The sequence below is a fragment of the Lissotriton vulgaris genome, chromosome 1_1 (assembly GCF_964263255.1).
Source record: "Lissotriton vulgaris chromosome 1_1, aLisVul1.2, whole genome shotgun sequence".
NCBI lineage: Eukaryota > Metazoa > Chordata > Amphibia > Caudata > Salamandridae > Lissotriton > Lissotriton vulgaris.
Genome location: NC_141685.1, coordinates 1447715016 through 1447729609, shown reverse-complemented (window position 1 = coordinate 1447729609; position 14594 = coordinate 1447715016).

The window sequence follows — 14594 nt, the reverse complement described above, 5'->3', positions numbered from 1 at the left end:
GCTCAAACAAGCAAAATACTATTTTCCCAAATGACTGCGAAATCTCGCACCATGCCTGTATGTTTTGGATTGTTTAACAATTAGAATATATAGCAGACATAAACCTAAAAAACATACACAAACTGTTAATTGAAGTACATATAATTTACACTTACTAAAAAAGTGTGACTATTCTATGACTCAGTGTGCCAATAGTCAAATCATGTCCCAGTTCCAAGGCATGTTTAGTCTATGCACGCAATCCTCAAATGTCACCTTATGTTCTGGAGTATAAAAACAATGTTTCTCTTGGTGTTTCAGTGGTACATCTGTAGTCTGAGCGCGAATGCGCTTTTTAAAATGTTGTACATTTGACACTGCCTTCAAGAAGATAGATGACAACATGAATTCTTTCTTTTGTTATTATTTACCCTTGGTCTTGTGTTCAGACCTGTAGTCTCTCCTTGACCCTTTCAAGCAATAACATTTAGTCAGAAGAAAGGAGATATCTTAGCTTTGATCACAAACTCTCCTGGCTCCAGGAACAGCTGCAATGCTGCTTTTCCACTTTCCCACGGCCGGCATCACTTACATAAGTTCCTCTTATATGGGCAGGCACTTACGCTCCATAGGGAAGCACTGGCTAATAAAATTGTTGTGCATCGAAAAACCCATAAACTGCACATCTGAAGGATTAGCGCCTGCTGAGCTGCTGCATACTCATGACATCACGTACAGTGCGCAGAGTATCTCACCTGGAACCACAAAAGAAAATCAGGCGCACGCAAGTGACGCGAATACCAATATGTTTCAGAGGGTTGCAGCCATAAAGTGCTCTGATTTTTCTTCAGACAATCATCTCATCCTCCACTGAGTACAAAAGCGCTGATCGGCATGCATCGCTAAAAGTAAAACAAGCTGCCTGACACAATATAGACGTGTGTCTGATTGCAAAGAAGTGGCCTGATTGAGCAACGTGTTTCATAAACAGGTGCTTAGACCGCCTAGGGGAAAGCATTTTTGCTCATGGATTTGGGGGAGGGGTAGGTTGCACTCAGATCTCCTAAGCTATCTAGATGTCCTAAGCCATTTTGCAGTCACAAGCCTTATGATTCGCAAAAACAAAGGGCTCACAACGACAAAACAGCTTTTGTCTGTGTACTAAATATTTTGTGTGTTTGGGTAAAGCATTTCTGACTAGGAAAATGGGCTTACCAACCCATTCTAAATAACACTTATTACAATTAGGAAGGCACTGTGAAAGAGGCTGAAAAAACAATAAAGGAGTAACCCCTCGTGGGTAGAGAGAAAGGTAACTCTCTTACAATGAGCACTAGTGCTCTGGTTAGCACATTTTGCCCCAACCTGTTACTGGATAAAGCATATCCTTATAGAAGACCCCTCACTCACCAACCTAGTTGGTGACATGCTTCATCATCGGGGTCCCACCCCATAGGCCCCCGGGACCCCGATGATGAAGCATGTCACCAACTAGGTTGGTGAGTGAGGGGTCTTCTATAAGGATATGCTTTATCCAGTAACAGGTTGGGGCAAAATGTGCTAACCAGAGCACTAGTGCTCATTGTAAGAGAGTTACCTTTCTCTCTACCCACGAGGGGTTACTCCTTTATTGTTTTTTCAGATTAATTGGGGGACCAGGAGTTCCCACCTCACATAGTGCCTAGCATTATTATTTTCCCTCTCTCTCTCCATTGTTGTGAAAAAAAAAAAAAAACTGTGAAAGAGGCACCACATCTAATTGCGATTTGGAATGTTGGGCACATGAATCAAGCTATTTTGCAATCGCAAACAGTGAGATTCACAAAAATCAGTTGGTTGTGATTGCAAAATGGCCTGAAAGTTAATTTTATTTCGCATTTTAGGTAATCTTAATCGTTTGCGATTCCCTAAATTGGAGATGAAAATAGGGAATAGCAATTTGCGATTCCCTAATGCACATGCAAGAAGTCTTTCCTTAATGCAAACTGTGCATTTAGGAAACGCTAATTACCATCTACTTCAAGTTGATGGTAACCATGTGCATATTAGAAAAATGGACACAACTGCATTTTCTTAGGCCCCTGGACACCCTTGCCTTTGCATTACCTAATTTGCAATTACCAATAAGGTAGTCGCAATTTAGTTAATGCAGACCATTTTCACCTATGGGCCTTGAGGCCATTAGGAAAGAAAGGAGTCGCAATTGCACATAGGGATTCCCTAATTGAGTTTGCGATTCATAAGGAATCGTAATTTGAGAGTCGCTATTTGCTGTTTGTTTTGTTGCATTTCATTTTGCGATTACCAAATAGCAATTTTTAAAAAAATCACTAAATGGTAATCGCAAAATGAAACATTCATGCATATGCCCCATTATATCTTAATGGCTTGCCCCACAATCGCACAATGGAGTGATAATAGTAAATGTAACACCTCCAAAGTCCAACACGTTCCCTACTGTGTCTTAGACTTGAGTAGAAATAGTAAATCTCACCACTCCGAAGCCCAAAACCTTCCTGACTGTTAGACATAATGCACTGAGGACAGTAAATTTAATTCCTCCTTAGTCCTACACTTTCCCTACTGTTGCTTAGACTGGAGTAGGAATTGTAAATCTAGCCCCTCCAAAGTCCAACACTTTAACTCCTTTTGCAAAGATTGGATTGGGAATTGCAAATCTAACCCCTCTGAAGTTCAACTTATTTACTACTATTGTGCAAATCGGAGTGGGAATAGTAAATCAAACCCCTTCAAACACTTTCACTAATGTTGGTTGCAGTGGATTATATTATTTTAAATACTGTTGTTTAATGTCATTTTATTACTATTTTTTAATATTTTGTTTTTTGAATGTTTGTATTATTTTTTTAAACAATGTTTTCTATATTAGTTATTGATATATTCATTAATATAAAAGTCTGAATTTATTTTTTGGTTTTTGTTAATATATATTCGTAATTGTTTACATTCTTAAAATATTGTCATTATGTTTTAAAAAATTTATGTGCATATTATTTCTATATTTAATGTAAGCCATTAGATAACACTATTAATATATTTTTGCCATTTAAATTATGTTACATATTCTTGTATGTAGCTATACAAATCTATGTATCGTTACATATATCTGTATTAAAGGCACATATCTATATCTATATACATATCTATATCTATCCAACTAGAAAATGAAATTGTAGCAGCATTTATTGTGCCATTTGTACCAAAAAACGCTATTAAGCAGAATGGAACAGTACAATATATCATGTTATGACAGATGGAGATTATGGTGCATCCTGGGACCTGTAGTAAATACTATGGGCCATGTGAACACTGTGGGAATAAAATGCCACTCACCTGTGAACAAGGCTGTAATATGCTGAATCGCGTAAGGAAGGAAAGGGTGGCTGTCAGGCATGCTGCAGACGCTGACGAATAAATGTCTATATTTGAATAAGAAGTTGGAGTTGGTCTCTATTTTTATTCATGGCTAAGACCCAAATCTACAGGATTTTCCATCCCTGTATAATGAGTCCGCCCTGCAGGGTCAGGACCCGCGGTAAAATGGAGACTTTTTTAAACACATCTATCCATCTATATCTATATCTATATCTACATCTACAAGAAGAAGGAAAGAGGCGCACCACAATTTACAGCTTCTATTCAAATTCCTTGAATACACATGCAGGATGGCATGACTCGTTTCGGTCTGCCTGGAACTTGTTCGCAGGTATGTTGATGCACACTTTATGCATATATATTTGGTCTTCGGGTAAGATGCTCAGGCTTTCATTAAGAGCTGCCAGTTATGTAAAGGTTTGCTAGTCTTAAAATTTTTAATTTTGCACAGTGGTTTTTTTTAATTTGCCAGTTTCCTGTTGTGAAGTATAAGTATGACACTGGTCAATGGTAATGGAATATTGGAATTGGGAACAAGAGTGTAAAAGCATTACCACTTGGTCTAATTGAGCACACATGCATATATATATATATATATATATATATATGGTTGAATCAAGGTGCAAAAGGCTAATGGAAAAGCTAAAACGTGTCCTGAGTGCAGACTTGCAAATAAAATGAGCAATGAGTATCCCCATGACTGAGTGCAGACTTTTCTTTTTACTTAGAGGAATTAATGGCAATGTTAAGGCGTTAGTGGTGACCCCATTATCTTCACCCCTAGTGGTTTGGAACATACCGACAAAACGACAACTGTTGTTTGGCTATGACTCAGGAGTCCTGTTTGCCCCCAAAACTGCTATGGAGTGACAGCAGAGAGGGTTGGATGAAATCACTCTTGTAGCAGTAATCCCTTACCTGAAACTTGCCCTCTCCTGAGGATCAAAGGTGTTTCAGAGCTGGGCCCGCAGGAGGCATTTCCTAAGTGGTGGAGTATGGGAGAATGTGGGCATCAGTTTGCAGAGACTTCTATTAAGATGCACTGACTTTGTTGCAGAATACTTTATTTCAGCCAAAGGCCATAAAAGATTTCATAATAATACATCGTTCATAAAATAATCTCAAATACATCCAGCCATGTGTTACATGATTTCAGTAAAAGGGTCAAACATTCCCAAAAAAACAACTTCAATCAATGTAAAATTCTTGAAGTATATTAAAAGGGATTCATGTCTTGTTATTTATATAATCCAAAGTGGTTTCCACGTTCACAGATATCTTAAATCTTTAAGACATCACCGTTTTAACCCCACTGTCTTCCTTATTAGTTCCACTATAAACAGACATCTAGATAGCGCAAATATAACATGTGGTAAGGTGCTTGTTGTCAATACCCTAAGTGCCTCTTGGTGCCGTCTGAATCCTATTGAATTACATATTGGTTGCATCCATTTACTCCTTGCCCTATCATACGTCGGACAAAAAAGCTGAATATGTGCTATGTTTTCTGTATTATCTATAGAGCCTAAAGTGCGTACAGTGCATAAAGTGCATGAGCGATCTTCCTTGCCCTCCAGTTTGCAGTATGGCTCTTAATCTGTAGTATGTTGTATCTTAGATTTAGATATAAAATTCTTGCCAAGTACGGTTGTACGTGGTGAAGAAAATCCTTGCAATTCAGGCTTGACTTGATAGAAAGGAATTCCATTGTTAGCCTTTCTAATCTCGGATCACAATGAAGTGCGTTCACTGTGTGTTGCCAATAAATTCTCTTCAGGTTGCCTTTACAGCTTGACGTTAAACTGTGCAGGTTGGTCCAATATGATTCAAGACCTAGCTCTAAGAGCCATTTCCGGACAAATCTTAGCCATGGGAAGGTAAGAAATGTATCATTAGCCAATAATTCACGGACACCTTCTGTATATACTAGTAGTTCCAGCGTTGTTCATAACCGTATCAATAAAGCAATGGTTGCAGGGTTGCGAGATGCCCTATACGCTTCATATTTAGGTTGTGAAACATTGGGACTAGTGGTGTTGATTGGGGTAGCCCCAATAGTCGCCTCACAAATTTGTTCTCCCTGTTATCAGTTGTTTGATGGCACTCGTACCCCATAACTCTGATCCATACATTGCTGCTGCTTGGACCTTACATTTGTATATCTCAAGTACTGGTGTCACAGATTTCCTTGTAGTTGAGCAATTTTTATTGAGGATGCCCCTGACCCTTGGGCTAACCATAGAGCTGAGTGGCTGGTTTGCTGTTTCCAAGCTAATTTGGTGTCTAATAATATACCCAAGTAAGTAAAATTAGTGGCATATTCATTTCTCTGGTTACTCAGCACAAGGTTCTTTTTACTTTTTAAGGGGTTTATGGCCATATACTTGGTTTTGTTTGCATTTATTTCTAACCCCTTTTCTATACAATATCCATTAAAACCATCCTGCATGTTTTGTAGCCCCTTTATGGTCTGTGATATCCAAATGGTATTGTCTGAATAAGCAGCGCCGATACCAAGTTCCCATTCAGCTTTGGGGGGTCATTTGCTTGATAAATTAAATGATTTACCACATCGTTGATATAGAGTGAGAACAGGGAGGGAGCAAGTATACAACCCTGTATCACTCCTCTTTCTATCGGGATTGGCTTTGTGAGTTCCCCATTCATACCTCAGTGGACTATAATTAAGAGCTGCCAGTAATTTAAAGATTTGTCAGTTTTAAAATTGAACATTTTACCCAGTAGGTTTTTAATTTTGCCAGTTCCCTTTTGTGAAGTAAGAGTAGAGACGCTGGTCAATGGATGATGGACTATTGGAATTGGGAACAAGAGCGTAAAAGCATTATCACTTGGTCTAATTGAACACACATGCATATATACATGGTTCAATTATGGCACTTCTGTCAGTTAAAAAAGCCTCATGGAAAAGCCCAAATGCGTCCTGAGTGCTGGCTTGCAAATAAAATTATATTATTATATGCTGTTTTGTAACACGCACAATTACTACCGGAGTATCCTGGCGCGGTATACCGCTGGGGAACCCGTCCTGGCTTTCCCTGTGGGATGGTCCCTTCTGGGAGTCCCCAAGGTGGAGCCAGGCATGCCCAGCATTGATGGGGCTGTTGTGGAGATGAGGCAAGCTAATGCCCAGAATTGCCGAGTGGGACCCCTGGTTAGAGTAGGCACTGAGGCGAGAATTATCGAGTCAGCTGACCCTGGTTCACAACCCTGCCGCGTCGTGAATTGAACCCTGGTCCCGCGCCGACTCCTGCTTCCGGGTCTGCCGCCTCTAACCAGTGAGCCACACCACTCCACCACAAAATGAATGGTGTATCCCCATGACTGAGGTAATGCGGACATCGGTTTGCAGAGACTTCGATCAGGATGCATGGACTTTAAATTAAAACCTGGCAGTAATTTGAGGGTATGCCGGTTTTAAAATGAATCATTAAACACCGTGGTTTTTTATAAAATGAATGGAGTTTCCCGACAACTGAATGCAGACTTTTCTCTTTATTTAGTCTTTATAGGATTTAGTGGTGGTCACCAGTAGGTAGCTATAGTTAGGACCAAAGTTTCCATAGGAAAAGCGTTTTTTGTTTTGTCAATAACTTTGGCCCTGCTTAACAAATCTCCACTAAACTTTCACAAAACTTTCCCTTTTTGGTTTAGCTGCCGTATTGAAAGTTTCAGGGTGATCCGTTAAGCAGGAGGCTGAGATAAAAGGGGGGTCCAAAAACATGTTTTCCCCATGTTAAGTCCAAGGGGATTTTTCATTTTTTGTACACGACTACAGAATGAACGGAATTACACCCAATTTCGCAGAAAGCTAGATGTTTGTTCAGAACACGTGCATTTTGTGATTTGGTGTAAATCCATTCTGTAGTTTTTATGATATATGTCTATAAAAAAATATCGATATCTGGGGATGCATGTCCTTGCAGTGGACTTGCGAATACTACTAAAATTTGATTGGCTGTCAAAACTTCAACTAGGAAGCGTTGGCAGACATCTTAGGACTTGGCTTGAAGCTGAGTCCCAAAAAAATGTTTAAAAAAAAGAAAAAGGGGCAGGGTATGAACACCATGACCCCCAGATATAGTGGGGGGTCCATCAGAGACCCTGCCAGGGGTAAAAGCATTTTTAAAAAAGCAAATTCCACAGACTCTTGGGTGGTTCCATGAATCTTCTGCAAATTGTTTTTTTTTTAAAAACAAAGCACGGGCTCCCAAGTTTTGTTTACTGTAGGCCCTCAGGTGCAATAATAATAATATATTTGGGGGAGCTTCGGGTGGTCCCACCACAGCCCCAGGGACTGCCACCTACCCAGTGCTAAAATGAAATAGTAAGGTGTGGAGGAGGTCCAGCAGCCTCATTCAGCCCCATGGACCACCACCTTCCCCGGGCACAAATCAAAAAAATAAAGGGGAGCCATTGTATATCTCCTGCCCTGGGGCCTACTGCCTCCCTGGGGCAAATGTTTAAAAAAAAGAAAAAGGGGCAGGGTATGAACACCATGACCCCCAGATATAGTGGGGGGTCCACCAGAGACCCTGCCAGGGGTAAAAGCATTTTTAAAAAAGCTAATTCCACAGAATCTTGGGTGGATCCATGAATCTTCTGCAAATTGTTTTTTTTAAAAACAAAGCACGGGCTCCCAAGTTTTGTTTACTGTAGGCCCTCAGGTGCAATAATATTAATATATTTGGGGGAGCTTCGGGTGGTCCCACCACAGCCCCAGGGACTGCCACCTACCCAGTGCTAAAATGAAATAGTAAGGTGTGGAGGAGGTCCAGCAGCCTCATTCAGCCCCATGGACCACCACCTTCCCCGGGCACAAATCAAAAAAATAAAGGGGAGCCATTGTATATCTCCTGCCCTGGGGCCTACTGCCTCCCTGGGGCAAATGTGAACAAAGTCGAAGGGCCTCATGGACCCCCACATGGCCCTGGGGACCGCCACCCCCAGGGTTGGTTCCAGCAATGTCCAGGGTGCCCACCCTGGGACATTGCAGTTTGCTATGGCATGGAAGAAGTGTCCAGGTAAGGCCCCCCTTCCTACAAAAAGACAAAAAAAAATCTGCATTTGCAGAGTGGCGGAGAAAGAGGGAGTGGCTTCTGAGAACTTCTCAGCAATCTACCTGTGTGGGTCTTCCTGGAGGTAACAGGAGGGCTAGTTGGCGCCCCATGGGCCCTCCTGAGCCAAGAGGACTTCAAACCCCAACTAGTAGTGAGACAGGAGGCACATATGTAAAGCAGTGGAGAAAAGGGGCATGGCCTTTGCAAACCTCTTAGCAAACCAACTGTGTGGGACTTGCTGGAGGTAACAGAAGGCATACAGGAGGCCCGATTCACAGAACTAACTTAAGACAAAATCCTAAACTTACTACCATTTTGGTATTCACAGAAGGCACTTACTCATTTTGGTATTCACAGAAGGCACTTACTCATTTCGGTATTCACAGAAGTTAGGAGTCCTAACTTTAGGACTCCTAAATGCCTTCTGTGAATACCAAAAGCCTTAAAGTTAGGATTTTTCTCAATTTAGTAGTAGTAAAGTTAAAACTCCTAACTTTAGGACCCCTAAATGCCTTCTGTGAATACCACAAGTCTTAAAATTAGGATTTTTCTAAATTTAGGAGTAGTAAAGTTAGGACTCCTAACTTTAGAACTCCTAAATGCCTTCTGTGAATGCCCAAAGTCTTAACATTAGGATTTTTTTCAATTTAGTAGTAGTAAAGTTAGGACACCTCATATATCAAATCACTCATGACATGGTCAGTGACACAACAAATTATATTACTGATGATATCTGAAATGACATCAATGATGATATCATACAAAGTGAGTAAGTATTTTCTAAGAGTTTTGTTAACTATATAGTCTAACCCACTACGAAAGCTAAATTACTATACTTGGTGCACTATTACTGAGTGATACTTTTTCTAACATATATTATGTGAGTGGCGGTGTGACTGTATGCATCTTTGTGTATATGGGTGTGTGAGTTGTTGTATGGGTGTATAAGTAGGTGTATGAGGAGCTGTGTGGATGAGTGAGATATTGTGTGATTTGCTGTATTGGTGAGTGAGTGGGTGTGTCAGAGGCTTTATGGGTGAGTGAGTGGCAGTGTGAGTGGCTCTATGGGTGGATACGTGGGTGTGTAGGTGGGTGTATGGGTGACTGAGTGGCTGTTTTCAAAGATGTTTAGTTAAGTTAGTTGGTGTGTGAGTGGATGCATTGGAGAGTAAGTATGTGTGTGAGAGCAGCTGTATGGGTGAGTGGGAAGATGTATGAGTGATTATATTGATATGTGAATGGGTATGTAAGTGTTTGTGTGGGTGTGTAAGTGAGTTTGTGAATGCTAGTATTCGTGAGTGAGTAGCTGTAATGGGAGACTGTATGGGTGACTGAGAATGTATGTGAGTGACTGTGTAGATAAAAATAAGTGGGTGTGTGAGTAGCTACATGGGTGAGTGTATGGATATGTGACAGACTACATAGTAACCCTTGGCGTAGTTCAAGTAGTAGCGCTAGGTGTAGCTAGGCGAAGTGAAGTGCACTTCGCACTACGCGAGCTACGCGAACTGCGTAGTGCACTGTGCAAAATGCTGTTTGCACTGATTGTACATGCCGGATGCTTGTCTGCACTGTGCAATCACTGCAAACCGCATCTTGCACAGTGCAAGCGGTCATTTTCTGCTGCTCAAATAGATTTCTACTCGAGCAGCAGCTTTCTCAATGCGGACTAGTAGTTTCTCATCGCGAGCGGTCACGAGAATACGCGACCACTCGCAATGAGAAACCTGACCTCCCCGCATTGAGAATCTTGCTGGGAGGTTTATTTCCACACTCGCGATCTGCAACTTGATGTTGCTGATCGTGAATGAGGAAAAAGCCTCACCGGGATGTCATTTTGCTCGCTCCCAGTCAGCAAATTGATGTTGAGGACCGCGAGCAAACAGAAAATGACCGCTACGCTAGCTGTGTTTGTACTGTGCTATGTGCAATTTGCGTGGTGCGAAGTAGCGCAAACTTTGCAAACTAGCGTAGTACTTCGTGCAGGGTACTACATAGGTGAATGATTGCTTGAATGAGTAGTTGTATAGGTGGGTGAATGGTTGTGTGAGTGGCTGGACAAGTGGGTGAGTATGTGAGTGGCCTTATGGAGGAGGAAGTGAGTAAGTGTGTGAGCACTGGTATGGATCTGGAATGGGCATGTGAGTGGTAATGCGTGTGTGTGACTGGGTATACAAGAGTGACATGGGGGTGTGAGTGGGTGTGTGAGTGGTTCTATTGATGATTTCATGAGTGATGTTATTTGAGATGTCATCAGTGATGCTATCAGTGATATCACTGACCGTGTCATGAGTGATGTAATATGTCAGGTCATATGCAGTGCCTTTTCAGGGCTGAATTTCACTGGTTTTGTTTGAGAGAAATCTGAGCCTAAGGTTTTTTTTATCCCATTTTTGAATTATAATGTCCCTATAACATTTGTTTTCTTCGATGAATTTCTATGTTTTTTTAACTTGTAGTCATGTTTGCAGAGTGGTGGAGAAAGGGGGCAGGGTCTCTGACCAACCCTTGTATGAGTGAAATATCAGCATATCTATAATGTCCCTGTAACCTTTGTTTTCCCAGTGAATATATATATATGTGTGCGTGTGTGTATGTATATATATATATATATATATATATATATATATACACACACACACACACACATATATATTCATCCACCAAAAAAAACTAAAGGTTACAGGGATGTTATAGTTAGGCTGATATTTCACTCGTACAGAGAAATTCAGCAGTTATAGTTAGCTGAGTTAACTGTAACTCGCGCCCCCACAATGCACTGCTTATGACCTGACATAATATTTCACTCATGACATGGTCCGTGACATTCCTGATGACATCACTGATATCATCTCAAATGACATTACTGATGTAATCATCCAGTAACTATGAGGGTTTCTAAAACGTCTATGAGTGTTAAATATATATACACACCAATGTGTTTTGATGAATCAGTGGGTGTATGAGTGCCTGTATGGATGATTTAGTGGGTACATGACAGACTGTATATAGAGTGATTATACATGTCTCAGCAGTGAATGTATGGGAGAGTGACTCATTTGTCTGAATGTCTGTATCAGTCTGTCACTTGCTGTGTAAGTGGCAGCATGGCTTGGTGAGTAGGTACAAGAGTGGCTATATGGGTTATAGATTTGCTGTCTGAGTACCAGTATGGGTGTAAGAGTATCTGTGTGGGTGTGTGAGTCCCTGCATGGATAAGTGAGTATGTGAATCATGGGCTGTATGGGTTTATGAGTACATCTGAGAGCGGCATATGGCTGTGCCGGTGAGTGTATGGATGGGTCAGTGGTATACAGGTGAGTAACTGCATATGTTGCAGCATATAAGTGACTGTATGTGTGAGAGTCATTGTGAGAGTACTGTATGGATGAGTGTGTGCTTGTGCCTGTGACTGTATATGTGAATAAGTATGCATTAGTATCTGTATGAATTAGTGAGTTGGTATGTGTATGACTGTGTAGGTGAGTAAGTGGCTGTGTGATTGACACTATGGGTGAGTGAGTAGGTGTGTGAGTAGCTCTATGAGTGTCTGACAGTATATTAGTGGCTGTATGGGTGTATGAGTAGACATGTCTGTGGCTGTATTAGTGATTGAGTGGGTGCATGAATGGTTGTATGGGTGAGTGAGTGGATGTGTGTGTAGACCTATGAAACAGTGAGTAGGTATGGGTATGCTACTTCCAAATGAGATACAGCCGGTGTGGTTTACTCCACAGATTCCAAAGCTTATCACTGCCTGTATTGCATTTCTTTTTTAAACAACAGTCAATTTTAAGACTTCTTCCTGAGCCATCCAACACACTACCTAATTTTAATCTTTTCATGCTGACAGCAACCAATGAAATATATATATATATATATATATATATTTAAAACCCCTCCAATGTAAGTTCTTTTCCTTTCAAATTCTACCTCCTTCAGCTCCAGCCTTCTCCTGATTCCTATTGCATCTTCACTTTAAAATGCTTAGAGTATGGATTGTGGCTACTGCTATATCTATTGGGCTAATGAGGCTGTAAAAAATAGAGGTACTGACAGGGACATACGTTTGCCAAATGTGCAGATTACTTGGTTTGGGCAGAGAGGCTTAAAGCTTCATCAGTTGCTGGCTTTGGTTAAATCCATTTTGGCTTCCCAAGCTCCTCACCTCATGATTGTACACTGTGGTGGCAATGACATAGCCACATTGATTGGGGTAGGGCTGGAAATCCTAATGAAAGAAACATTTGCAGAGCTGATGTCACTTTTCTCTCACACTATCTTGGTGTACTCTAATATCAATTCTGTCCACAGATTGACAAAGCCAGGAAACATATTAATAAAACTGATTCTGCATTCCTCAGAGACCATCACATGGGCTGGGTATATAACAACCTCCCTTTTGACATGCATGGAATGTATAGAAATGATTCAAGTGCACGTTACAGAGGAAGGCAACATGGTGTTTCTACGTAACGTGAAACTCTGCATCCGGACTTGTGTGTAGCAGCCATATACATACAAGCAACACAAAGGCTCTATTCAGTGCCACCCTAGTACCTGAAACATTGTTCTTACTTTAAAAGATCCTTTTTATCGAAAATTGTTATCCCTGCAAATACGTTGTGAGAACGGAAAACAAAAGCAGACATTTAATGGCCACCAACACATCCAAAAATAATATGTAAAAAAATCCATTCTGAACATTACCCTATGCATAATACTATATACATACTTCTTTCAAAGCATGTTTGAACTCATATTTTTGCATTAAGTTTCTTTAAAAACCATCTTTCAGGCCTATTTTCCTTCTAAAACACATATATGCATACACACTACAGTATTTTACACACTATGAGGGCTCATTATGATGTCGGGCGGAAAGCCTCTTCCCGACAGTCGGAATCTCCTTGACTGTGTTGGAGCCCTTCCGACTGACTTGGTCGGTGTACATTTCAACCGCCCACTTACGATGTTTGCGATCAGAATGTAAACTGTGTGGTCATTCCAAATCAGTTCCGACCAACTTGGGGAGCATTCGTGTCAGTTGGAACTGCATACTACATCCCTATGGACTGCATTTCAACCCATGGGATTACGATGTTAATTTCCAACAGCCTTTCTGTGTCTGCCTGTCAGACATGGAAAGGATGGTGGAAAGTGACTTTAGGGGCCCCTGGCAGGATCCCCTAGCTCCTGTGGCTCACGGTTGAGTCCCAAGGGGTTAACTTAGGTACCCCCCTTTAAAACCTGCACTGTCGTAGTCACCATGAAGTGTCTGCTACAGGATATAGGGTTTTACACACACACAACTCATTTCCCCATAGTTGCCTGTTTTACTGCTGCATTGTAATACAGCTGCCGGAACAGGTGACCACAAAACGGTCGGTCCCAATTCTGAATCGGTTTCGCTCTGAGGTTTTCCACCTGACATCGTAATGAGCCCCTATGGGTTTATTACTGTACACTTCAAATTCATGATTTTCTAGTGTTCTAAAACAACCATCTCTAAAACCTATTCTCTGTTTTTGCAGTGAGGCAGGCCATCGGTAATCGTGATCCCCCCGACACATCGCAAAAGCGTAAAGCAAAAAGAGTAATTCAATAACCACCACATACAAAAATTATAACTATATAATTAATTCTAATTATCACAGTAGATAACTCACTATATAAATAACTCTATAAAAACATTTATCAGAATCTCAATATAATACAATGTGTATTAATGATTAACTGATATTCATTTATATTTCCACCAATGTTCACGACAATGTCAGTAATCGCGATATAGCCGTAATGATACACGGGGCCGTGCTTGCAGTTTTGGCCTCATCTCAAATATCATACTTGATTAAAAAAAATAGATTTTTGACACATGACTTGTGTCACTAACACCTCCATGTCTCAACCATAGGCTTATAGTATCTCCACCCTGACCCCTTATGTGGCCTTTCACACACATTTTCAGCCATGGGAACCCTCACCAAGCAATAAAATGACAGCCACAACTTCCTGTCTGTGTAGGTTGCATCCAGCCAATCAGAGCATTCCCTATGCACGTGCAATCGCAATTATTCATGGAACCACCGTGAAATATCAGCCACCAGAGATATCACAATAATTTTAAACTTGCTTTTC